The sequence below is a fragment of the Pteropus medius genome, unplaced genomic scaffold (genome assembly GCF_902729225.1).
Source record: "Pteropus medius unplaced genomic scaffold, Ma_sr-lr_union100, whole genome shotgun sequence".
Classification (NCBI taxonomy): Eukaryota; Metazoa; Chordata; class Mammalia; order Chiroptera; family Pteropodidae; genus Pteropus; species Pteropus medius.
The window spans coordinates 60,264-87,890 of record NW_024352647.1 but is presented as its reverse complement, the minus strand read 5'-3'; the positions used below and the strand labels follow the sequence as shown (position 1 = coordinate 87,890).

General features: G+C 32.6%; 1 long non-coding RNA gene across 1 annotated transcript in view; it reads right to left on the bottom strand.

Moving 5' to 3' along the window:
- The window catches only part of LOC120589510 (uncharacterized), a 29,232-nt gene extending 2,742 nt beyond the window's left edge, over positions 1–26,490 (bottom strand). The window contains exons 1-2 of the long non-coding RNA XR_005649516.1: positions 24,149–26,490; positions 23,398–23,468 (exon numbers count right to left, since the gene is read on the bottom strand). This is a non-coding gene — a long non-coding RNA (uncharacterized LOC120589510). The remainder of the gene's footprint in view (positions 1–23,397; positions 23,469–24,148) is intronic.
- Between the last annotated feature and the right edge of the window lie 1,137 nt (positions 26,491–27,627).

The following is a 27,627-nucleotide window of genomic DNA, read 5'->3' as shown; positions in this document are numbered from 1 at the left end:
TGGCATCCCAAAATATGCCCTGTGCAGTATTAATTATTTTAAGCTGGTTATTTTTAAGAAAATAAAATTCAGGAAATACTTCTGAACTTCCCCATAACTATCTCAAAGAAATGTCCTATTATCAAAGATAGCTATAATTTAATAAGAACTAGTATGATAGGGAGAAACTAGCAAGGCCCATTTGATAAAAGCCCCATTGTTAAAGACAGCCCAACGAACATTTGTTTATCAAACATCTGATTTCCATTTCCATGTGAATTGCTGTCCTGCATTTTGAAGTCCACAACCACTACCCCCACCCCCAGCCCCTGTCTTCTTAGCTCAAGATTTCATACAAGCCTTAACTGACTAATCTGGTCTCATATTCTTATGTAATCCTTGTATTTTCTCAAATTTGGTTATTTTTTTTCTGTTAACCTCTCATGATAAATTGATTTTTAGTCCAGCCAGAAGACCTTAGAAGTTAGAAGGAAAATTAATTTTTCCACCCTGCAGTGCATGATCTGATATTTTCTGTCAAAGAAATGCTGTCAAGTTATCTATTGCTCTATTGAACTTTACCTTTTGACATTTATTATTTATATACAAAACTCATATTGTACTTGCTCTTAGAGATTGTTATGATTGACTTTGGCCAGCATTTATGTAATTCTGACCTCAACTAATTAGTAGAAACAGAATGTTATAATTCTTCTCAGTGATTGTAAATTGCATTACATTTACAAAGACATTTTATGAATAAACATATGAAATGATAATAAAATGCTAGATATATGGCCAAATAACAGAACTACTGCCATTAAGATAAAAGTGGTAAATATATATGTATAACATAGGATATTGGGATTGTGCAGTTTTTGATCCTGAGATCAGATATTACTTATTATCCTTGATTATATTACATGGATTGGTAAAGGCTTTGTGGGTCCTCTTGTAATAATTATCATTCTTTGACTATTGCTAGTGTGTTTACTTACAATTATATAGAATCAAGATAATTTATATAATAGACACAAAGACTTGGACTTTATTTCATATTTAATTATGCCAGAAAGGCATATATCTTATATTTAGGAAAAAGATCCTAAATTGTGTCAATGGACACATCGAGAGATTTACAAGAACAAAACAAACCAAGAAAATACTGTATTTGCTTGTGTGTGTATACAAATATATAACCTTTTTGCAGACTAATATTTTAAAATTATTATTTTACTTGCAACAACAATGTTCCTTTTATTGTTGAAATACATGTAATATGAATCTGTTTTCTGTCACATGGCTCATGAAACATTATTTTTATGCTATAAGGATCATGCCAAAACTATACATTAGATGAATATATTGAGTACTTGATAAGCAGAAGCATTTTTCTGAGTTAGGTAAGGGGAAAAGTAAGAATGACATCGTTGTCTTCAAGGAGTTTGTATTCTGGTGGAAAACTATTATGTGTAAGCATATAAATAAGTAGTAACACCAAAGAAGTATGTGGCTAATTGCTATAAGAGAAATGTAGACATGTATGATTTGAGTATAAAGAGAATAAATGCTGTGGTGAACTAAATAGCTTCTTGAAGGAAGTGAAAACTGTATTTGAAGCAAGAACTGGTTTTGTTCAATGCAATTGATTCTGATTAGTGTAGTGGAAGAGGAATGAGAAAAGATTGAAGGAGAAAATTGGAAGAAAAAGCTTGAGGAAAGGAATTTACAAGGTGAGTTCAGAGGACAGTGAGCAGCATAGCAGTACCAGTGAATTCATGAAGAAGACAAATGGGAAACACTTAAGTAAAAGAAACATTGTCAAGCAGTGTTTCTCAAAATATGTATGTTTTTTTAATTGCCCGATATTAATCACTTGAGATGCTTCTTTAAAATATTTTTGTACTCCTTTTCCTCAAGTCTACAGAATTAAGATATCTGAAAATAGAAAAGGGAAATCTGAGTATGTAGGTGGCTACCTGTATGTTTTCAGTTTTAATTTTTCACAAATATTTGAAATACAAATGCAGAAAATATGTGCTTGCAGATTCCTTTTAGGGAGAGAAATAACATGACAAAAGTTAGTTCACTGTGTATGATAGCTTATACAGAGATAAAGTAAATGTTAAAAGAATAGTCTATGCCTGAACAAGTATTCAGCTATATCCTAGGGTTCTGCAGATAAACAAAACTGATAGGTTTGATGGATGGATAGATAGATAGATGATAAAAGATGATAGATGATAGTAGATAATAAATGATAAAAAAATAGATGATAGATGATAGATATAAATAGGTGATAGATGATAGACAAGCAGACTGAACGACATACAGAAAAACAGATAGATGATAGATAAGTTTACAGATAGAGACATAAATAAATTTATATTGAGAGCTTGGTTCACATGATTATGGAGACATAAGAAATGACATGGCTACGATTGGCTGTCTGCAAGTTGGAGGCCCAAGAAAGTTAGTGGTATAATTTCAAACCAATTCCAATGGACTGAGAAACAGGAATGAATGGAAATGGTGTAAGCCCTAGTCTGTGTGAAGGCCCAAAGACCACGAACACCAATGTCAGAGAGCAGAAGAAGATGGATGGTCAAGCTCAAGCAGAGAGCACATTTGTTGTTTCTCTACCTTTTGGTACTTACTGTTCAGCCCTCAACAACTTGGATGATACCCACCCACATCGATAAAAGTGACCTTCTCTACTTAGTATACCGATTCAAATCCCAAATACCCTCACAGATGCACTCAAAAATAATATTTCATCAGCTATCTGGGCTTCCCATGGTTCAGTCAAGTTGACACCTAAAATTAATCATTATAGCCAGTGAGATGGGGAAAATATAGAACATATACAAAAGAAAAGTTGATAGGACTTGATGACTGGTGATGACGAGAAAGGAATTAAACAAAGATAATTTTATACTTTTGATCCTAGGTGACATAAGTTAAATCAAGAAAATAGTTGGAAATAAACTGAAAATTCAAAAGAGGTTCAAGACTGGGCGTATAGACTTTGGAAGAAATCACATAGGATGATTACTTAAGCCAAGAGAGTTTTATGTAAGGGATCACTAGCATCACATGGTATAAACACAAAATGAAGTTTAATTTGGGAAATCAGGCCGAAAGGCATCAAAGAAAGAAAAGCATCTCTCTAGTCTCCTTAACCCATAGAGAGAAGAATCTAATTTGTACATATCTGAACACCATAAAAAGAGCTAAAAGCATTGGAATTAAAATAGTACTACTCTACATTTTGAAAGGGAATTTGGAAGTAAGCTAAGGAAAAATGCATTGATCACATAACAATGGGAGTTTCCTGGTCAAGAAAACATACCTTAAGGCAGGGAAGCTGAAGAAGCTAAGCAGTTTGTACCAGGGGGAGGCAGTTTAGCTCCATTGAGCCAACTCTGATACAATGACCCACTTTGTTTATCTGTCAAAAGAGAAGAATTAATGAGCCTCCAGGGCCATCTAGTCTGGTCTCTCTGAGAGAGTGGCAAGAGAAAAGAGCAAAAGACTGAATTTGGAGATGACCTTCATTTAGTGAATGAAAGAAAGAAACAGCCACCGAAGAGGCCATGGAAAAGAGCAGTTAACTGTTAGCCAAAGGAGAGGAAGAATTTCAAGGAGGTAGAGGATGGTGAAAACATCGAACATTACTGATGTTCAAGAAAATTTACAACTAAGGAAAATACGTTTAATAATAGTCAGTTTGACCACACAGTAACTATATTTAATGTCAAATAGTGACAATCTTTCTGTGGAAGAAACAGGGAAATTACAGTAGGTAAAAGATTTCTTGGTTTTATCTACACAGTACACAATTAACAATTTAGTGTGTCTTAATTATTTCCTGATTTCTTTTGATTTTTTATTTTTTATATTTTTGAGGCCTGCATTTCAGTTTAATTTATATTTTATATGCATCCAAAAGCACACACTGAGAATTTTATGTTTCAGAAATAAGGAACATAAATTTAGTTTGTCATTCTTTATAATCATTGTTCAAAACACAAGCCTTTTTCCAAAGCTAATTCATTTTTTATCTCCAGAAACTTTCATAAGTTCTATTAATCAGTTCTTCTCCTTGTTTTACTCACTCTTGATATCTTGTCCCTAATTAATCCTCTATGTAATATCTTGAAAATAATTGCTGACAACCAATTCAAGGAAATCATTATTTTAATGCTGTCACTTTCAATTTTCAAAATCTAATTTCATTTATGTATTTACAGCATATGCTTTCTATCAAGATTCCTTGATAGAGATTGCTATGCTTATGTTTTATTAAAATGCACAAGGCATTTGGATACTCTAGCACTCCAACATCTCAGTTTAACTAATGAAAGAGTCCTATTAGATGATATTCCATACATGCTAAGATATACATGAGATTAAAGGACAAGAGGCAAAGAGAAATTTTATAAAAAATATGTATTAAAAATTTTATAACTCAGATGATTTACCAAAGGCACAACTCAAATTAAAAATTACCTTAATAGAATAGTAGAGAAAAGACAGGTACTTAAAAATTTCATGTAATAAATTGTTCAAGATTCCCTGACTTTGGTATCAGACAGGCCTATGCTCCATACACATCTCTGATCTTTACTAACCTCTCTAAGCTTTAGAATCTTCAACATTATATATCAAGATAAATATTACTACACCTTTTAAGCAAAATGATATCTGTAAAGTACTTAACTTATGAGAATGACACCCAATTTAAAAAGCTATAATTAGTATTGCTAGTATTTTCATTTTTATTACTAACTATGATATGTTTGATATTTAAAAATATAGCAATCACATATGGAAAATGCTTCATTTATTCCTCTTAATTATTTTATATAGGATTCCATGTGTTTTTCTCTAAGTACTTTGCAGAATCAATGGTTGTAGTTTGAGAAATATTAGAAAAGCGATCATGCCATAAGTCCTCTTCTCAGCCTTCAAGGTGAATCCCCCAGAAGATTATGATTTACCCTTCTTTGGGGCAGATCATTAGTTGAATAGCACTAATTGAAGTCTCCTATTCTAATGAAAAATGATATTTGGTCACATCAGACTAATAGAATACTGTGACAAAAATTCCATAAATGGTTAAAGAACAAGTGAGGGAGGTTTGAGAAACATGGTGGAGTGAGAGAAGTTCCCAGATCTCTCCCCTTGAAACAACAATAAGCTGAACATCTGAAACTCAACAAAAAGAGCCAAAATTGCACACCAGCATGTCTGAGTGTGGGATCTATGATTAAGAGCTACCATGGTCAGAGCCTTGGGTACTGAGCAGTGGACTGGGAAAAATAAAGAAGCTGTCTCTCACAACCGCTGGAGCTCCCTGTAGGAGGAGGAGGAGGGCAGAATGTGCAGCGACTTCCCTGAACAGCCCTGACTGGAAGTGATGTGAGCTCCACACACCTGGTGACAGGGCCTAGGCATCAGAGCTAAAGCAAAGAAGCAGTATGGCAGAGAAAAAACACTTGATTTTTACCAGCTGTGGTTGTAAAAATGAGGCTGAGCCAGATCCTCCAACCGCCAACCCAAAGGGCCCCTCCTGCCATATTTTCAGAGACATAACGCCTCAGAGCCCCAGGGGAATCTGAGCAAACACTGCCGAAAGTGTTGCTAACACTGACAGGGACTGAGACTGAGAGTAGTGAGTGTGATTAAATATCTTTAAGGAAAAAAAAAAGGCATTATTAAGTCTTTATATAAAGCAGGGATCCAAGAGACTTAGAAGCCACCTACTAGAAATCAAAAAAAAAAAAAAAGACCTTTTTTTGGAACAGGCTAAAGATAGACCTTTATATAATAAAATTTCATTCTGGGAAAAAAAAAAGTTGAATACACTTACATTAATGCCCAGGTGGAGAAATAGTCCATTAAACACCATAAACAGCCAAGGTGACAAGGCATCTCAGAAAGAAAGAGAAAAATTTTTGGAACATAAACTTACATACATAGAAGTATGTGATTTAAATGACAGAAAATTCAGGATGGTACTTCTGAAAAAAATCAGTGAGCTTCGAAACGAGTCATATCAACAATTTCAGAAATAGAAAAAGCAACTAGATGAGCAGAGCAAGGAGAGTGAAACCCTCAAAAGGAACCAAATAGAACTTCTGGAGATGAAAAAAAAAAAAAGCACACTGCAAGAGTTGAAAAATGAAATACCAAGCTTGGAAAATAGAGTCAGCCAAATGGAGGAAAGGATCAGTGATATCGAAGACAAAATCTAGAAATAAATCAGAAGGAAGAACAGAGAAACCTAAGAATGAAAAATAATGAAAAAGAAATACAAGAACTAGCTGATACCATCAGGAGAGGAAACATAAGAATCATGGACATTATTGAAGGCGAGGAAAAGGGGCAGGGATTAGAAAACATTTTCAGACAAATAGTGGATGAGAATTTTGCAAATCTACGAAATGAGCGGGAGCTGGGAATTCAAGAAGTCAACAGAACACAATGATCTCAACCTAAAAGGCCTTCACTGAGACACATTGAATTAAAGTAATTAAAAATCAATGACAAAGACAGAATTTTCAGGGCAGCCAAGGAATAGAAGATGGTAACTTACAAAGGAAAACCCATTAGATTATCATCGGACTTCTCAGCACAAAATTTATAAGCCGGAAAGGAATGGAATCAAATATTTAAACTAGTAAGTGAAAGGAACTACCAACCTCGAATAATGTATCGAGCTAAGCTCTCCTTTAGATATGAAGGAGAAATTAAGACCTTTCCAGACATACAAAAATTGAGGGAATTCACTACGAGGCCTGCACTACAGGAAATACTGAAAGGTGTCAGCTCATCTAAAACAAACAAACAAACAAACAAACAAAACATAATTAGGAGTAAAGTGACTATCAGGCAAATAGGAGAGGAGTGCAAACCTTTCTAAGAACAGAGCATCATAAGCTTAAATAATAAGAAGAGATTTGCTATAGCAAGATAGTAATAGACGTTCAGCATTAATACAGACAATGACTGAAAAGGGGAAGATTCAAAGATCCAAATTCACAAAGGAGAAAGGAAATAAGGCACACACAGAAGAAAATGGATGTCTATATATACATATATAACTATCCTTTTCGTATTTGTAAAAGTAACCACACACCAAAGATTCAGAACTGAAGTATATAACATAAAATAAGAAGAACCAGAAGCAAAACTCACAAAAGCCAACCAAAATAAAGAAAACAGAAGCACAAAGACAAGGAAGCAATAGACACACGGAGTTACCAGAAAGCAAACGATAAAATGGCTATAAGATGACCTCGTATTTCAATAATCACCCTAAATGTAAATGGATTAAACTCACCAATAAAAAGGTTCAGAGTAGCGGAATGGGGCAAAAAGCAAAATCCAACCATATGTTCCCTCTAGGAGACACTTCTCAGTGCCAAAGACAAATATAGACTCAAAGTGAAAAAATGGAATATGACATTTTAAGCAAATGACATTCAGAGAGAAGCAGGAGTAGCAGTACTAATATCGGATGAAATAGACTTCAAAATTAAAAAAGATAAAGCAAGATACTTCATAATGATAAAGGGAATCATGCACCAAGAAGACATAACACTTATTAATATCTATGCTCCCAAACAGGGAATCCCAACGCATGTAAAGCAATTACTAACAACGAAAAGGAGACACAGACCAAAACACTATCATAGTAAGAGACCTAAATACTCCACTGTCAGATATGGACAGATCATCCAAACAGAAAATCAATAAGGAAATAACATCCTTAAATGACACATTAGACCAACTGGACATAATTGACATATACAAAGTCTTTCATCTCAAAGAGTGGCTTATACATTCTTCTCTAGTGCACATGGAACATTCTCAAGAATCGACCACATACTGGGACACAGAAATAGCCTCAACAAATATAAGAGGGTTGAAATCATACCAACCATATTCTCTGATCATAATACTTTGAAATAAGAGATCAACTGCAAAAAGAAATCACGAAGAACCACAAATACATGAAGATTAAACAACATGCTACTGAAGTATAACTGAGTAAGGGAAGAAATAAAAAGTGAGACCAAGAGATACATAGAATTGAATGATAATGAAAGTACAACTTATCAAAACTTTTGAGACATGGCAAAAACAGTCATAAGGGGAGAGTTCATATCATTACAGGCCGATCTCCAAAAACAAGAATGAGCCCAAATAATCAACCTAACACTTCATCTTAAAAAACTAGAAAAGTAATAATACATGAGGCCTAAAGTCAGCAGAAGGAAAGAAATTGTAAAAATTAGAAATTTTTACAATTGTAAAATTGTAAAAAAAGAAATTGAAAACAAAAAAAAAATAGAAAAAATAAATACAAGATCTGGTTCTTTGAGAAGGTTAATGGAATCGACAAATCCCTGGCTAGACTCACTAAAGAAAAAAGAGAGAAAACACAAATCAACAAAATCAGGAATGAAAGAGAGGAAATTATGACAGAATTCTCAGAAAGACGAAGGATCATGCAAGAATAATATGAAAAATTGTCTAATAACAAATTTAATAACTTAGAAGAAATGGTACACTACTTAGAAAAATACAATCTTCCTAGACCGAATCAAGAAGAACTGGAAAATCTAAATAGATCAATCAGCAGCATGGAAATTGAAACCATCAAGGTACCAAAATGTAAAATTTCAGGACCAGATGCCTTCACCAGTGAATTCTACACAACTTTCAAAGAAGATTTAATACCTATTCTTCTCAAACTCTTCCAAAATATTGAAAAGGAGGCAATACTTTCCAACTCATTTTATGAGGCCAGTATTACTCTGACACCAAAACCTAGTAACGATAATACACAAAAAAAGAAAACGACAGACCAAGATCTCTCATGAAAACAGATGCAAAAATCATAAATAAGATACTAGGGAACCGAATACAGCAACAGCTTCTAAAGATTATACGCTATGATCAAGTGGGCTTCATCCCAGGGGCACAGCGATGGTTCAACATACGCAAATCGATTAATGTGATACACCACATAAACAAATTAAAGAATAAGAATCAGAGGATCATATTAATAGATGCAGAAAAAACCTTCGATAAGATACGACATCCATTTATGATGAAAACACTTAACAAATGGTATAGAAGGAAAGTATTTAGCAAAATAAAAGCTATATATGACAAAACCTCAGCTACCGTTATACTTAATGGTGAAAAACTAAAAACCTTCCCTCTAAGGTCAGGAACAAGGCAAGGCTGTCCACTATTGCCATTGCTATTCAATATAACATTGGAGGTCCTAGAAAGTGCAATGAGGCAAGAGAAAGGCATCCAAGTATGACACGAAGAATTCAAACTGTCACTAATTGCATATTACATGATTCTCTGTATAGAAAACCCTAAAGACTCCACGAGAACACTACTAGAAACAATAAGCAAATACAATTAGTCTCTGGATACAAAATCAGCATTTAAAAATCCATAGTGTTCCTATATTCTAATAATGAAGCTTCAGAAAAAGAAGTGGAAAAACTAATTCCTTTTGCAATTGCAACAAAAAGGATAAAATACCTAAGAATAAATTTAACGAAACATGTGCAGGATCTATGTAATAAAAACTACAAGACCCTGTTAAAAGAAATCGAAGAAGATACAAAGAAATGGAAAGATATTCTGTGATCTTGGATTGGAAGAATCAACACAGTTAAAATGACCATATTACCTAAAGCATTATACAGATTTAATGTAATCCCCATCAAAATCCCATTGGCATTTTTTAAAGAAATGGAACAAAAAATCATTAGATTTGTAAGGAAGCACAAAAGACTCCGAACTGCCAAAGCCGTCCTGAGATAAAAGAATGAGGCTGGAGGCATCACTCTGTTCGAGTTCAAATTGTACTTTAATGTGACAGTAATTAAAACAGCATGGTATTTGCAGCAAAACAAATACACGGACCAGTGGAACAGAACGGAAGTAAACCCATATTTATATGGGCAAATAACTTTCAACAAAAAAGCCAAAAACATACAGTGGAGAAAGTAAAGCATCTTCAGTAAATGGTGCTGGGAAAACTGGAAAGCCAACTGCAAAAGAATGAAATTAGACTGTTGTCTATCACCACACATTAAAATTAACTCAAAATGGATTAAGGGCCTGAAAATAAGACCAGAATCTATAAAATGCATAGAGGAAAACATAGGGACGAAACTCATGGACCTTGAACTTAAAGAGGGGTTTATGAATTTGACATCATAGACAAGGGAAGTAAAAGCAAAAATAAATGAATGGGACTACATCAAACTAAAAAGTTTCTGCTCAGCAAAAAAAATAAATAAATAAATAAATAAATAAATAAATGCCAACGAGGTAAAGAGACAACCATCTGAATGGGAAAACATATTTGCAAGCAAACACTTCCGATCGGGGCCTAATATCAACATATACAAATAATTCATACGACTCAATATCAGCAACAATACAAACGATCCAATCAAAAAATGAGCAGAGGACCTGAACAGACACTTCTCCCTAGAGGACATACAAATGGCCAACAAATATATGAAAAGATAGCTCAACATCGCTAGCTATTAGGAAAATGCAAATCAAAACCACAACGAGATACCATCTCATACCTATTAGAATAGCTATAACCAACAGGTCAAGTAATGACAAATGTTGGAGAGGATGCAGAGAAAAGAACCCTCATACACTGCTGGTGGGACTGCAAATTGGTACAGCCACTATAAAAAACAGCATGGAGGTTCCTCAAAAACAAAGAATTGATCTACCATATGATCCAGCAATCCCTCTACTGGGTATTTACCCCAAAGACTTGAAAACCCATTTGCCCACCGATGTTCATAGCAGCACTATTCACAGTTGCCAGGATATGGAAGCAACCGAAGTGTCCTACAATAGATGATTGGCTAAAGAAGCCATGGAACATATGTACAATGGAATATTACTCAGCCATAAGAAGAAATGAAATACTGTCAGTTGCTACAATCTGGATGGACCTTGAGATGATCATGCTAAGTGAAATAAGCCAGACTGAAAAAGTAGAAATTCACATGATATCACTTATATGTCAGATATAAATCTAAGAGCAACAAATGAAAAGGACAAACAGCGACTCATGGACATGGACAATGGACTAGTGGTTACCAGAGAGTAGGGGTTGGTGGAGGAGGAAAGAGGTAGACAGGGTAAAGGGGGTCAAATATAGGGGGACTGGGGGAGGGTGAAGTGGATAAAGTGGATCGATTATATGGTCACTGAAGGAAACTGGACTCAATAGAATATATAGATGTCAAATTTTAATGTACACCAGAAAATTATATAATGTATTAACCAATGTTAGCCCAATAAACTTAAAAAAAGAATAAAAAATAAATAAACAAAATATCAATTTAGTGGTTATGAAAAATCTCTAAAATTAACATCTGTAGAGACATCTAGATCAATATTTACACTATTGACAATGATTGCAAATTTCCTATAAAATAATTTATCCAACTTTAATAACTGACTTTAAAATTTTCAAGTTTTTATAATATATTCATCTAACAAACAACATTATTACAATATCAGATACCATGTTTTCATATCAATTATGTTTAAGTCCATATTTGCGATGAGACTAATACAGAATTTAATCATATTTAATTTAGTACTTTAAATAAACCATGGTATAAAAATTATGCTAGTATTTCCATGCCGCAAATTATGAAAGCAGGTACAATTATGGAAAGATGATTATAGTATGTACTTAAATATCTTTCTAAAGTCTTTTTAAAATTTTTTATCTGCCAGGTTTGGGCATCTTTAACTTTATATGCATGATAACATTAATAATAGTAAATACATACATATATTTAACTTATGTATTTATCTCAGTTTTTTAAAATTGGCTGCTCTTCTTTTCTTTAAGTTCTTTTGAATATGGATTGTGTGTTAGTTTTTCTCTTGATTTTAAAAATATTTGACTAAATATTTAATTTATATAATTAGATTTTATTAGAATTGAAGCATTAATCTCTGTTGCTGAACTGTGTAAAAAACAATGTCCTTAATTTGTCTTGAATTTACCTTTATCCACTTTAAGAAAAGTCCTCTAGTTGTCGGGTGTCACATTTGGTCACAAAACAAAAGAATGTCTTAAAAGATACAGTACCTAATTGAGAAAATGAAGGGCAGGGAGGGCAACATGGATGAACCTGGAGGGCACTGTGCTAAGAGAAATATAAGACAGAGAAAGAAACGTAAATACTGTATGATCTCACTTATAGACAACAAAAAATTTGAAGCAAAAACTATTGAGCCAGAGCCTAGCTCACATACCAGTAATTCTCCATGTATGCTGTGTGACCTTACACAGGTCACTTACCCATTTCGAGTGAAAGTTTCCCATCAAGAACCTAGTAATCATATATAACTCACTAGATTAAATGAACAAATACATGAAAGACATTAAATACATGGAAACTTCACTATTTCAAATATGACTCAGAGCTTACTGACTGTCAAGGTAGAGAGAAAGTATTACTAATATCATCATCATCATCATCATCATCATCATCATATATCATCATCATCATTGCATCATTATCATTATTATTATCAGAAAGAGGAAGAATATCAATGCCATGGAATTAAAGAAAGTCCTAGTACTGAGTTATAAAGAAATTGTTTTCATTTGATGTATTATATACGGAATATCAAATAATGTAATATATTTTTACTGTAACTAGAAGAATTTAAACAGGAGTAAACATGATTAGAAAACATAACAAGGTGCCTTATTAAATATCCATATTTTTGTTTGCATGGCAAGACTACGAATTTACAGAAACTCATTTTAAAAAGTCAACAGTCTTTGAAAACAACAGACACACACTCTGAACTATTTGATGTAAAAATATTCTGACATTACAAGCCTATTAAGAATCATTTTATCTTAAAATGCAGAACCATAGCTGAGACAAAAAGTGTTTGAATAAACCATTAAATAAATTGTATTTTTGACAGATAATTAAAAACAAAAGTATATTTTAAGCCCGAAGCTGTTTTGTTTACATAGAAGCAATGATTGATAAATTAGGTAAAATATATAAATAAACAAAAAAATACAAGCCAACAGCAACAACAAAAGATTGGATCTTGGATATGCAATTTACTAAGCCCTTGAAAAGGTACATTGTCTGTAGTGACTCATATCATGTAGGCAGTCTTGAATTGTCATACACACTCCTACCAACACATACACACACACACACAGACACACACACACATACACACACACACAATCAGAAAGAAATATTATGACTTTCTTTCTTGAGACTATAAAGGAATTAAGGTTAAATGAGATCATAAGGGAGAGACCCTAATCCAAAAGGAGTAGTGTCCTGGTTTCTGACACAGAGCTCTTAAAAAACCTCATAAATAGGGATGACAAGAGAACAGTTTAGTCTGTGACCCCAGTTCCTGATGCATAGCTCCTAAGACCTTTCTAATTTCCTGAGTGATAGGAACATCTGATACTGAGCTCCTAAATACCAGAGAATTTCCTGGGTGATAGGAATATCTTTCTTTTGAATGAGGTGACCCTCAGTGGGCTTCAGGATGGGTGCGGGTTACAGAAAGAACAAGTCATGATTTAGAAGCTTTCAACTTTCATTTCTATACCCCACTCTCCAGAGAGGGAAAATAGCTGAAAATGGAGTTGATAATCGATCATGCCCATGTGATGAAGCCTCCATAAAAATCTCTAAAATATGAAGTTTGGAGAGTTTCCAGGTTTGTGAATATATCCAACTGCCAAAAGGATGGTGCACCTGAACTCTACAGAAACAGAAGCTTTTGAACTGGGATGCTTCCCAGTCTTACCCTACGTATCTCTTCATCTGGCTGTTCATCTGTACCCTTTATCACATCATTTAGGGCATAATAAACTGATAAATGCAAATAAGTGATTCCCTCAATTTTGTATAAGTATAATGTGCATTTTCAAAGGCGAGGAAAAGGAGCAGGGACTAGAAAGCATTTTCAGACTAATAGTTGACGAGATTTCCTAAATCAAAAGAGTGAGTTGAAGCTTGGACTTCAAGAAGTCAAAAAACCATCCTATTATCTCAACTCAAAAAGGTCTTCACTAAGGTACATTTTATTAAAATTATCAAAAATCAATGACAAACACAAAATTCTCAGGGCAGCCAGAGAGAAGAAGACAGTAATTTATAAAGGGAAATCCATTAGATTATAGTAGGACTTCCCGGCACAGACCTTACAAGCCGGAAAGGAGTGGAATCAAATATTCAAACTATTAAATGAAAGGAACTACCAGCTAGAATAATTTATTCACCTAAGCTCTCATTATGATATGAAGGAGAAATTAAGACCTTTCCAGACATACAAAAATTGAGGGAATTCTCCATTATGAGGCCTGCACTAAAGGAAATACTGAAAGGAGTCAGCTCACTTAAAATAAAATAACCAAAAAAAAAAAAAACCAAACACTAAAACAGAATTAGAGTAAGGTGACTATCAGGCATATAGAAGCAGAGGAGTGCAACCCTTACTAAGAACAGGGCATCATAATCTTAATTATTAAGAAAAGAATTGTTATAACAAGATAGTAACAAACATTCAGGATCCATAGGGACAAATTGAGATAAAAATAACTGAAAAGTGGAGGGTTCAAAGATCCAAATTTGCGAAGGAGAATGGAGATAAGGCATGTGTAGAAGAAAATGGACAACTGTATATATATAGCTATCATAAAAGTAACATATTCATAAAAGTAACTACACACCAAAGATTCAGAACAGAAATATATAACATAAAACAAGAAGAACCGGAAGCAAAACCCCAAAAGCCAAACGAAATAAAGAAAACAGAAACAAAATGACAAGAAAACAATGAAAACACTGAGCTACCAGAAAGCAAAAGATAAAAAGACTATAAGAAATCCTCATATTTTAATAATCACCCTAAATGTAAATGGACTGAACTCACCAATAAAAAGGCACAGAGTTGCAGAATGGATCAAAAAACAAAACCCAACCATATGCACCCTCCAGGAGACACATCTCAGCTCCAAAGACAAATATAGACTCAAAGTGAAAGGATGGAAAAATGATATTTCAGGGAAATGACATTCAGAGAGCAGTGGAAGTAGCAGTACTAATATCAGACGAAATAGATTTCAAAATAAAAAAGGTAAAGAAAGATACTGAGGGACACTTCATAATTATAAAGGGAATCATGCACCAAAAAGACATAACACTTATTAATATCGATGCTCCCAATCAGGGAACACTGAAATATGTAAAGCAATTACTAGTAGAACTAAAGGGAGAAACAGACCAAAACACTATCATAGTAGGGGAACTAAATAACCCACTGCCAAATATGGACAAATCATCCAAATAGAAAATCAATAAGGATATAATATCCTCAAATGACATATTAGACCAACTGGATATAATTGAAATATACAGAGCCTTCCATCCCAGAACAACTGCTTATACATTCTTCTCTAATGCACAAGGAACATTCTCAAAAATTGACCACATAATGGAACACAGAGATGGCTTCAACAAATATAATGGATTTAAATCATACTAACTATATTTTCTGAATCATAAAGTTTTGAAACTAGAGGTCAACTGCAAAAAAAAAAAAAGCAGGAAGAACCACAAATACATGGAGATTAAACAACATGCTACTGAAGAATAATTGGGTCAGAGAAGAAATAAAAAGGGAGATCGAGAGATAAGTAGTAAAACATATCAAAACTTTTGGGAGACAGCAAAAGTGGTTATTAGAGGAAAGTTCATATCATTACAGACATATCTCCAAAAACAAGAATGAGTCCAAATAAACAACCTAATGCTTCACCGTAAACAAACAAACAAACAAACAAAAACAAGAAAAGGAAGAACAAATGAAGACTAACGCTAGTAGAAGCAGATAATAATCAAAATTAGAGCAGAAATAAATGGAATTTAAAACAAAAAAAATGGAAAAAGAGAAATGCAACAAAGAGCTATATTTTGAGGTTAGTGAAACCTCTGGCTAGACTCACTAAAGAAAAAAGAGAGAAGACACAAACAAAATCAGAGATGAAAGAGGGGAATTTATGACAGACACTGCAAAAGTACAAAGGATCATACAAGAATAGTGTGAAAAATTATATAATGCCAAATTTAATAACCTAGAAAAATAGACCAGTATTTAGAAAAATATAATCTTCCTTGATTGAATCAAGAAGAACTGGAAAATACAAACAGATTTGTCAACAGTATAGAAATTGCAACAATCATCAAAAACCAAAAAGTAAAAATCCAAGACCAGATGGCTTCACCAGTGAATTCTACCAAGCATTCAAAGATTTAATACCTCTTCTCCTCAAATTCTTCCAAAAAATCAAAGAGGAGACAATACTTCCCAACTCATTTTATGAGGCCAATATCATCCTGATATCAAAATCTGGTAGAGATAACACACACACACAAAATAAAACTAAGGACTAATATCTCTTATGAACACAGATGCAAGAATCCTAAATATGATTAGCGAACAGAATACAATAACATATACAAAGGAATATACACCATGCTAAATTGGGCTTCATCCCAGAGGCACGGGGATGGTTTCACATAAACAAATCAATTAATGTGATATACTACATAAACAAATTAAAAATTAAGAATCCTATGATGATATCAATAGATACAGAAAAAGCCTTCAACAAGATACAGCATCCATTTATGATAAGAACACTTAACGAAATTGGTATATAAGGCCATATATGACAAACCCTCAGCCAACATTATACTTAATGGTGAAAAACTAAAAACCTTCCCTCTAAGATCAGGAACAAGGCAAGGTTTTCCACTTTCGCCACTGTTATTCAATATAATTTTGGAGGTACCAGTGAGTGCAATCAGACAAGAGAAAGATATAAAAGGTATCCAAATTGGAAACAAAGAAGTCAAACTGTCACTATTTGAAGATGACACAATTCTCTATATAGAAAACCCACTTAACAAGAACACTACTAGAAACGATAAACAAATACAGTAAAGTCACTGGATACAAAAATCAACGTTCAAAAATCCATGGTGTTCTTATACTCTAATAATGAAGCATCAGAAAAACAAGTGGAAAAAATAATTCCTTTTGCGATTGCAACAAAAAGAATAAAATACCTAGGAATATACTTAACGAAATAAATGAAGGACTTATATAATGAAAACTATAAGACCCTATTAAAAGAAATCTAAGAAGATACAAAGAAATGAAAAGATATTTTGTGTTTTTGGATTGGAAGAATCAACATATTTAAAATGACCATATTACCTAAAGCATTATACAGATTTAATGCAATCCCATCAAAATCTCATCGGCATTTTTTAAAGAAATAGAACAAAAAAATCAGATTTGGATGGAAGCACAAAAGACTCCAAATTGCCAAAGCTATTCTGAGAAAGAAGAATGTGGCTGGAGGCATCACTCTGCCTGACTTCGAATTATACAACAAAGCGACAGTAATCAAAACAGCATGGTATTGGCAGCAAAACAGATACACGGACCAGTGGAACAGAATCGAGAGTCCAGAAGTAAACCCATATTTATATGAGCAAATAATTTTTGACAAAGAAGCCAAAAACATACAGTGGAGAAAAGTCTCTTCAATAAATGGTGCTGGGAAAACTGGAAAGCCACTTGCAAAAGAATGAAACTAGACTGTTGGCTATAACCACATAGCAAAATTAACATCAAAATGAATTATGGACCTATATATAAGACCTGAAACAATAAAATGCATAGAAGAAAATATAGGAATGAAACTCAAGAATCTTGGACTTAAAGAGAATTTTATGAATTTGACCTCCAAGGCAAGGGAAGTAAAAGCAAAAATGAATGAATGGGACTACATCAAACTAAAAAGCTTCTGCTCAGCAAAAGAAATTGTCAACAAGGTAAAGAGAAAACTATCCAAATGGGAAAATATATTTTGAAGTAATACCTCCAATAAGGGCCTAATATCCAAAATATACAAAACACTCATACTACTCACACACAACAAAAAAACAAATGGTCCAATCAAAATATGGGGATCAGAAAAGACACTTCTCTTTCGTGTACATGCAAATGGCCAACAAATATTTTAAAAGATGTTCAACATTTCTAGCTATTAGAGAAATGCAAATGAAAACCACAATGAGATATTATCTCACACCTCTTAGAACAGCTATAGTCAACAAGACAATTAATAACAAATGTTGGAGAGGATGCGTAAAAAAGCAACTCTCATACGTGGCTGGTGGGACTGTAAATTGGTACTGCCACTATGGAAAACAGTATGGAGGTTCCTCAGAAAACAAAGAATTGATCTACAATATGATCCAGCAATCCCTATACTGGGTATTTACCCCAAAGACTAGAAAACCCATATCTGAAAAGATATTTGCTCACCAATGTTCATAGCATTATTATTTATAGTGGCAATGACATGGGAGCAACAGAAGTGTTTCACGATAGATAATTGGCTAAAGAAGCTGTGGTACATATATACAATGGAATATTAATCAGCCATAAGAAGTGATGAAATACTGCCATTTGCGACAATATGGATGGACCATGAGATAATCATGCTAAGCGAAATAAGCTAGACAGGAAAAGTTGAAAACTACATGATATCACTTACATGTGGGATATAAACCTAAAAGCAACAAACGAACAGGACAAATAGAGACTCATGGGCATGCACTATAAACTAGTTGTTACCAGAGGATAAGGAGGGTAGGAGGAAGGTAGATGAGGTAAAAGGGGTCAAATATGTAGTGACAGAAAGAAATGTGTGGAATGTGAACACATAGTGTAAATATGTATATGCCTTACTGTTAAAGTGTACAGATGAAACTTATTGAATTCTGTTAACCAATTAAAAAAAATTTGGTTCAATACTGTCTTTTAACTTATGATTAACACAGGCATTTCCGCTAAAATAAAGTTTTTATTGTTAATGCAAAATTTATTGAGGTACAATAAACATGCACCAAAAAAATGCAAAAATCTTAAATGTACAGCTCAATAAAATTTTACAAAATATACACATCCATGAGACAAGCATCTGCATCAAGAAATACATTGCCAGCATCTCAGAATGTTTTTCATGCCCTTCCAGTCATATCCAGCTCCCCGAGGAAACCACTATCCTAATTTCAAACACTGTAGATTAGTTATACATATTTTTAAACTTTATATTGATGAGGTCATAATATCTGTTCTGTTTTCTCTCTAACTTCTTTTACGTAATTTTGTGTTGTGAGATTCTAAACTTTTATATTTTAAAATAGACCCAGTAACACAACATAATCACATTTGGAAAAGAAACGGTGGTTATAATAGAATCAACGTGATTGTTTGGCACATTAAACTTCTTTGCATAGCTCTTAGTTATTAACTTACAATTTCAATAAATGAGTAATTTCACTTTAGAGTAATGTTAATTTATTAAATTATGATAACCACAAAATGGCCATATCTTATTTTAACAGATTAAGGTGCTCTTTTAAACATAAGTTTCCTGAAACAGAAATCGTTTAATGCAAAATTTTAAGTATAGAATGAATAATTATGTCAGGGATATCTATTTTTTTATAATTTTTCATAGCACATTTGGAGCGAATTGTCAAAAATGAGATATAAGATTTTAAAAAATCATGTTTGCTGGACCCTTTTTTCCAAAAATACAAAACTCTATCTGTTGTTAGTAATGACTCCACTTTAAATTTCTATTGCTTTGAAGGGGCTTGATCCTCTGAAATCTAAAAGTTCTCATTGCAGAAAACACTTATTGAGGATGGTTGACAGAATCATTAGCATTCTTTCAAATCTCCCTACTCTCTCCCAAGTATGTATGTATAGTGGAATACTAGTAACTTAAACAGTGAACGAGAAAAATTCTAATAGGTATTATACTTTTAGAATTTTCGAGTTTAATGTGGAGTCTATTTAATTTTTAATGAACAATGGATTTAAGACTGAAACCTATATAAAAGATGTGAGTGATAAATGTTGGAGGTGTATCTTATAATCATGCACAGTTAACAATGTTCTTTTTATAAATCATGACAAAATATGATTCATTTAAATACATACCAAGTTGCAAAAAATAATGACAACAAAATTAAGAACACAGTTTTAAATCTGGTTCAAGATGAGAACAAAGTGAGAAAGTTTCAGTGCAGAGTGCATTGTATCTATTTGTTTTGTACTTTTAATATTTTAATTTTACTTGTTTGTTTTTTGTATTGTGGTTTGGAAAGAGGTGGACTCAAAAGTCAGGTATGATTTTTAAACAGTCACTTGAAGTTTCAGGTTTCCTTATAAAAGGAGAAGAATATTGATCAACAAATATTATTTTAAGATATATAGCCAAGTACAGTATAAGGTCATAATTATGTAATTTTTATTATAAAATTAAAAAATAATATTTTCTACCTAGACATTTTCCAAGGAATATGCAAAATTAAGCACAAAACCAAGTAAAACTCTTATTACTTAGGACATTATCATAAGATTGTAAATTCCTTAATATAATGTGTTAATCAATTTTTTATTATTCAGCTCAAGATGCATGTACTTTGCTCTCCTAATACACACACACCCACACATACACACACATATATACACATATATATATACACGCACGCACACACACACACACACACACATATATATATTTTTTTCCTTTTCCTGTTGTCCTATTGCTTCCTAGTCACTTTTGGATCAACCATGCACAAATGTTATCTCAATCAAAGTCCATGAATTTATATGTAGTATACATTTTACCCTTCCTTGTTGCTGAATATAATGAGGATGTAGGTATCTAGCTCTTAGTCTACCTCTTTAACTTCACCTTCATTTTGTATGAATTTCAATATTTATGTAGATGTCACACCCAGTAACCCATTTCAAATTCCTAAGCATGAAAACACTTTAATCTTTGAAATGACTTACTGCATCAATTCAATTCTGTAACTACACTTTAGTCTTTTGTTTTTTGGAGATATTGTTTCTAAGAAAACACTCCAGCTCTGTAGGCATAAACTCTAATGTATAAATTTCTGACCACAACTTCTCATCACTTTCTTTTTTTTTCTTACTTTTTAATTATGTTTATTAGGGTGACATTGGTTCATACAATTATATAATTTCCAGATATACATTGTCATTTGACATCTGTATTTGACATCTATTGTTTCCTTCAACTACCATATATTTGATCCCCTTTACCCACTTCGCCCTCCCCCTAAAACTCATATTTGTCCCTGTTTATCCAGTCTACCTCCCTGCTTCTTCCCCACCCTACTAGTAACCACTAGTCTATAGTCCTCTGGTAACCACTAGCCATGAGTCTCTGTTTGTTTGTCCTACTCATTTGTTGCTTTTAGGTTTATATCTCACATATAAGTAATATCATGTGATTTTCAACTTTTTTTTGTCTGGCTTATTTCACTTAGCATGATTATTTCGAGGTCTATCCATGTTGTCACAAATGGCAGTATTTCATCTCTTCTTATGGCTGATTAATATTCCATTGTATATGTGTACCATAGCTACTTTTGCCAATCATATATTGTAGGACACTTCTGTTGCTTCCATGTCCTGGCCACTGTGAATAATGCTGCTATGAACATCGGTGTACAAATATCTTTTTGAATATGAGTTTTCAATTCTCATCATTTTCTTATTCAGTTACAACCACTTCTGTAATAACAGTGAATTTTTAGTTCCAAAAAACCTTCTCTGCTCTCTCTGCTTCAGGGCTTATGTCCCTTCCCTCTCCATCACAGATTTCACAGTCACCTTGTTCCTATTTCTTTTCTCCTTCCACACCTAGAAATTCCTCCTCTTGAATCAATTTATCCACCAACCTACTCTTGGGTGATGGAAGAGTAACAAAAGAAATTAAATAATCAGGCAGATTAATACTACAGTAAGTCCATGAACTCTGAGTGCTACTGTGCTTTTATTTATTTGGAAAAATTGTGTTCTATGTTCTTTGTCTTGCTCTGAAAGTTCACACTTTTCTTCAAATCTCATATTTTTTTTCCATTTTCCTCCAGTGAAGTTGTAATTCACATAAAATTGAGGATATCAGTGTGAAATATCTCAACTTCTCAACCTATAACTATAAAAGCACTTACATCTGTACTTATTCTCTTTCTTTAAACCTCAGAGGAACAAACTGACTCTTCTGTTCCGAAGGTTCTTTTGCCTTCATCTGAATCTCTCCCATATCTTCAATGTTTAATGCTTCATCAGCTCTGTCTTTCTCTGTACTTCACACCTTTTTCTCTACAGACTATAGGACATCTATCTTTCTCTCATTAAAACAAAACAACTTTTCTTTTACTCTAATATTAACTTCTGACACTATCTCCACAATTTTCATATCTATTTTTCACAGTTATGTTCCTTAGAAAATATTCCTACAATCATTGCCTCAAATTTTTCACTTCACAAACTTAACTACAACTGGAATTCTGCCACTATCATGCCATTGAATCTGTTAAAGTCAATGACTGAGGCTGGCTCAGTCTCAGATCAATTACCAGTACGGTGCTCTTTAAACCGCAAAGTCCATTTGTATTGTTTGTATGATGTTATTGCTGATGCTGCAAGCTAACATGTATTGAATGCTTTTTGTTTTCTAGGTGTTACATAAATATATACATCATCGTATGACAACCTTTTATTGAGTAAATTTTATTATTGTTTATTAAGCAAAAAAATTGAGGCAGAGAAAGATTAGTAATTTGCTCATAAACACACAGATAGTTGATAGCACAGTTGGCTAGATCTCACTCTAAAACCACTACATTGAATATGTCAGACTAAGTACCAGGACAAAAATTCCAATGAAAACAACATTAAATACTAGATAAAATGTCTTTTACAAACTCTTCCTAGAAATGTCAAGGAGGCAGAAAGACAATAATAAATAACCAGGTCAGAAAACTAAGTGAAGGCAAAATTACGAAAATCTTAGTGATGATGGCTTCTACTTAGAGAATTTTTGCTGATCTAAGTGAACTTAAAATTTGATCTATGAGGTCTAGAGTGGCTCAGAAAACAGGAGGCAAGACCCAAGGCTTACTCATGGAAGTAAGTCTGAAAAGATTTTCCTCCCCAGAATAGTAAATTCTCACTATGAGAGCGAATGAAAAATTCATCTCTCCTTTCCAGCCATGACTGCCTCAATAACCCCGAAACTGCTAAGAAAATTGCCTAGCTTAACCCTTGATATAGAGTATAGAGGAGAAAAATTTCCTTGAAAATTCATAACCAAACACAAGCTCTCATTATTAGAGTGGGTTTCCTTTATTCACATACCTTCAATTTCTTCAACTCAGGGAGAAACCATGATATTCTGAATTTGTACATCTAATGGTCCTGAACTCTACCTAAGGAAAAGAAACAATACAATTGAGGATCTGAGAAAAGTGATCTTTGACTGATAATGACTTAACATCCTCACAGAAGCAAGTATTTTTCAAAGACTCAAATAATTCTGACTTATAAGTTCCAAGAAAGATGAAAAGTAAGAATAAAAAAATTCTCCTAATGAACGAAAAACAAACTATCATGAAAAAGAGTCTGTTGAGACAAAAAAAAAAAAAAAACAGTCATTCTCACAAAGGTTTTCAATATTTGAATTAGCAGACAAGGAGATAAAGCAAATATGTTAAATATATTTTAACAAATAACAAAGGTCTAAAATATGAATAAAGAATGAAAGACATAAATAAAAACTATCTTCTAGAAGTACAAAATATATAATTGAAATTAAAAACTCAGAGATGAAGTTGTTAGTAGATTAGGCAGAACTGATGAAAGAGTTAGTGAACTGAATAACAGGGCAAAAGAAATGATACAGAATTCTTCACAGTTACAAAGATAAAAAATCTAAAAGCAAGTTTAGACAGAACTTAAAGTGAGAAAGTTTAGCAAACATCTAACCAGAGTTTCAAAGAGAAGGGAGAATGGAACAAAATTTTCCAAAACTAATAAAAGACAGCTATCCACAGATTCTAGTCCAATAAACTACAAATAGAGTAAAAAAAAAAAAAAAAGTAATCCATACCTGGAACCCATATATCATGTAGATACTGCAGAAAAACACCTGTCCCCATACCAAAAACTGAGTATTAGAAGTAGTAGACTGACAATTGACTTCCTAACAGCAACATTAAGTGATAGATGCTAGGGAAATAATATCTTCAAAGTAAGAAGAGAAAATAACTGCATTTAAGATTCTAGTACCGATAGAAATGTCTTTCAGAAACAAGACTAAAATTCACACTTTTTCAATTGCTGAATCAGTTTGCCATAGAATCATACCTATGGAAAGTTCTAAATCATGTACTTCAAGTGAAAGAAATGTGATTCCAGATGGAAGGTCTAAGATTCAGGAGAAAATGGACAAGAAAAGAAAGTATTAAATACGTGAATAACTGTATAACATGGACTCTTCAGCACAATAATTGCATCACTCATTATATGCGGTTAAAGAAATAAAATAAACACCAATAATATATAGATTGGGAGGGGAATGACTGTAGTTAAATGTCCACAGAATAATAATGTTCAAGGTGGAAGGGACGTTGATTTATTTTAGGTATGTATTGTGTTAAAATTTCTACGTAGCCTTTATTTAATAAAACAGAGTGTACTACTTCTCAAATATGCCAGAGATACATGTGGTTGAAAAACACCTATCCCTAATAAAATTTTAAAAGAAAAAAAATATAGGAAAAAAGGACAATGGAAAGCTAAAATTAATCAATAGGGAGTAAAATCGATTATATCTGTAATTACAATAATGTAATTTAATCTTTGGAACAAACAAGGCTAGTCACACTGGCTAGATTACACTCTACTGTATAAAATATTATCCCTAAAAGCAAGAAAATGATTAAAAACATAAATCAAAGTTCATTTACATTTTAATTTATAACTCATTTATTTCCAGGTATAATTTTACCTGTTTCTTTGAGGGGGGAGGGGAAGTAGGGGAAGAACCAATATTTAAACATTTTAACAATATTAGAAGTTAGGCCTGATACATTCTGTGTGTCTAAGAAGAACCAGTTTGAAAGTAAACTACTTACCTAAGATGTCATTAGTTAAGCATGAATAAAGCAGGACAGCCATGTGGTATTTTAAAAAATAAATTATTATGAATATAACCTGTACTATTTCCTTCAAAATTGTAGAAAATTCATAGAGAAATTATATGAAAGGGAAAAATTAACGAAATTATTAATCTAGTTTATCTTCTTTTAAATAGTAATAAAGGGATATCTCATAAGTTTGGTTAAATTAATGCCTAAAAATTAAAGATGATGCATAATGGAAACTTTATATGGATAATATTTACTAAATAATCAATGTCATTTTACTTATTCCATCAGCTCCTTTATAATAAAAAATTTATACTGGATTTCTGACAGTCATTATTACTTGGAAGAACTGACTATGGAAGATTTGATTTACCGTCTTTTGTGAGTTTTTCTTAGTGAGCAAAATCAGCAAATTTACATCTAGTTGTTTTAAAAGAACAAAAGTCAGAAACCCATACTACAATTATACTTAAAAGCTGAGACAGAGGAAACCATTTACACACTTCTAAGATCTCTTCTTGAAATTTTAATACACACAGGTGCCCAATATTAAGAGAAAATCATCAAATAATTGCCTCTATCATACAGGGGAGTAGGTGAGCCCTTTGATTTTCTAGCAGCCTAAATAACTGTTCCTTTCTGTTGTGTAAATGAATACTAAGGATGCAAAAATATTAGTTGAATAATTAGCGATGTCCTAAGAAGCTCCAAAGCCCCTTAAAATCCAATAATGCTAGATTTCTTTTTCTTCTCAATTAGATCCCATGTTAACATTTAACAGCACTAAAGGGTCACTTTTTTTTTTAATACAGCTAAAGTATTTTCGAATGTTGGGGTAAAAATACTCAAATCTCACATTTTCGCCAACTAATGTCAGTATTTCAAACTGTGCTTTCAAGAAGCAAAAAGAACAGAGATTTTGTTTCTTGAAATACCTTAAGTTGGCTCTTGTGTTTTTAGAAACTACAAAGAAATCTTCACTTTAAAGCCCTTAAAGACAATATTTAAAACAAATGATAAAATATAAATGAGAAAAACATCAGATATATTGATCCATTTATAAGGCTATTCTAGATTTGTGCAAAAAAAAATAAGAGGAAAGAAATAGTTCAAATAAGAAAGCTTTGTGTTTGATTTTTTCATATAAGGATATCAAAAAAGGTACCACAGTACAATGTTAATAATTCCTAATATTTCACTATGTCCTTTAGGATTTGTATAGTTAAGTAAAAATTGATATAATTCAAAATTATTCTAATCAATAAAATACAACTTTGTGTAGAAACAACAATTTAATAATGCTATGAAGTGACATACAACATAGTTTGAATTATTAAGACCTTTATAGAGGTTTTATTATTATTTTATTATAGTTAGAATTTGCCAGAATTAAGAGTTAACTAGAACTAAGTTCACTCTTAATTTAAAAAGTGGTGCTAAATATCATGAAATAATACCTATTTAAAAATTAAGAAACTGAATTGAAGAAAAGCAAAATGTTTCTTTTAGTATTTTTAAAGTTATACTCTGAAATATTCTATATTAAAGAAGGCATGAGTTCAAAATAAGAAAAACTTGCATTATATAATAATTGACATATTTTTAAATTTATTTTCCTTTACTTATAAAATATTTTGGAAAATAAATATTATTACCTCAAAAAATAATTGTTTTGTTCTTTTCTTCATAATTGCTGATATAATGACTAATCATGTATTCCTCAATGATACTATAAAATGAACTCTGAAATTATTTGTTCTTACTTTCATTTATGTGGAAAAGATATAAATTGTGTCCTATACAATAAAATTCGTAACAAAACACATGTACAATTTGAGCCCTTTATTTGAAGGGAAAATTAGCTTTCGATATTGATTTTGAATAAAAAAAATGTAATAGGTTTTTACTAGAAGCTTACTTATTATTAAAATGTTTAAGCAATTTATGATTTAAAATAATTTTGTTGTTATAAATCCTAACTCCTTCAGCATTCAAATCAAATTAAATAACAAACTCATTATTTTTAACTCTCTTGTTCTACTTAGTTACATTACATTCAATCAATACAAACCAAATTTAAGTTTTTTCTCTCAGCTCCCATCCTCTCAACTCTCTTCTGGCTACCATACTTGTTCTTTTTTTCCTGGTAAGGGCGTCACCATCTATGGATTGGACTGAGCTAAAAAAATCTCAGTATCCTCTTCAATTATTTTATCTCTCCCCTTGTTCCCTATTTCCAGTCCATTAGCAAGACTTCTGCATTCTATCTCTGCAATATTTCTCAGTTCAGTGACTATCGAGCTGATGCTGCACAATTTCAGGCTTGCACAATTTCAGGCTCTCATGTCTCATGTTTTTACTCCAGCAATAGTTCTAAAAGGACTGATAGCTTCCTCCTGCCAGAAGATGCATGTTAAGTCTATTAAGTGTTCTCAATGTG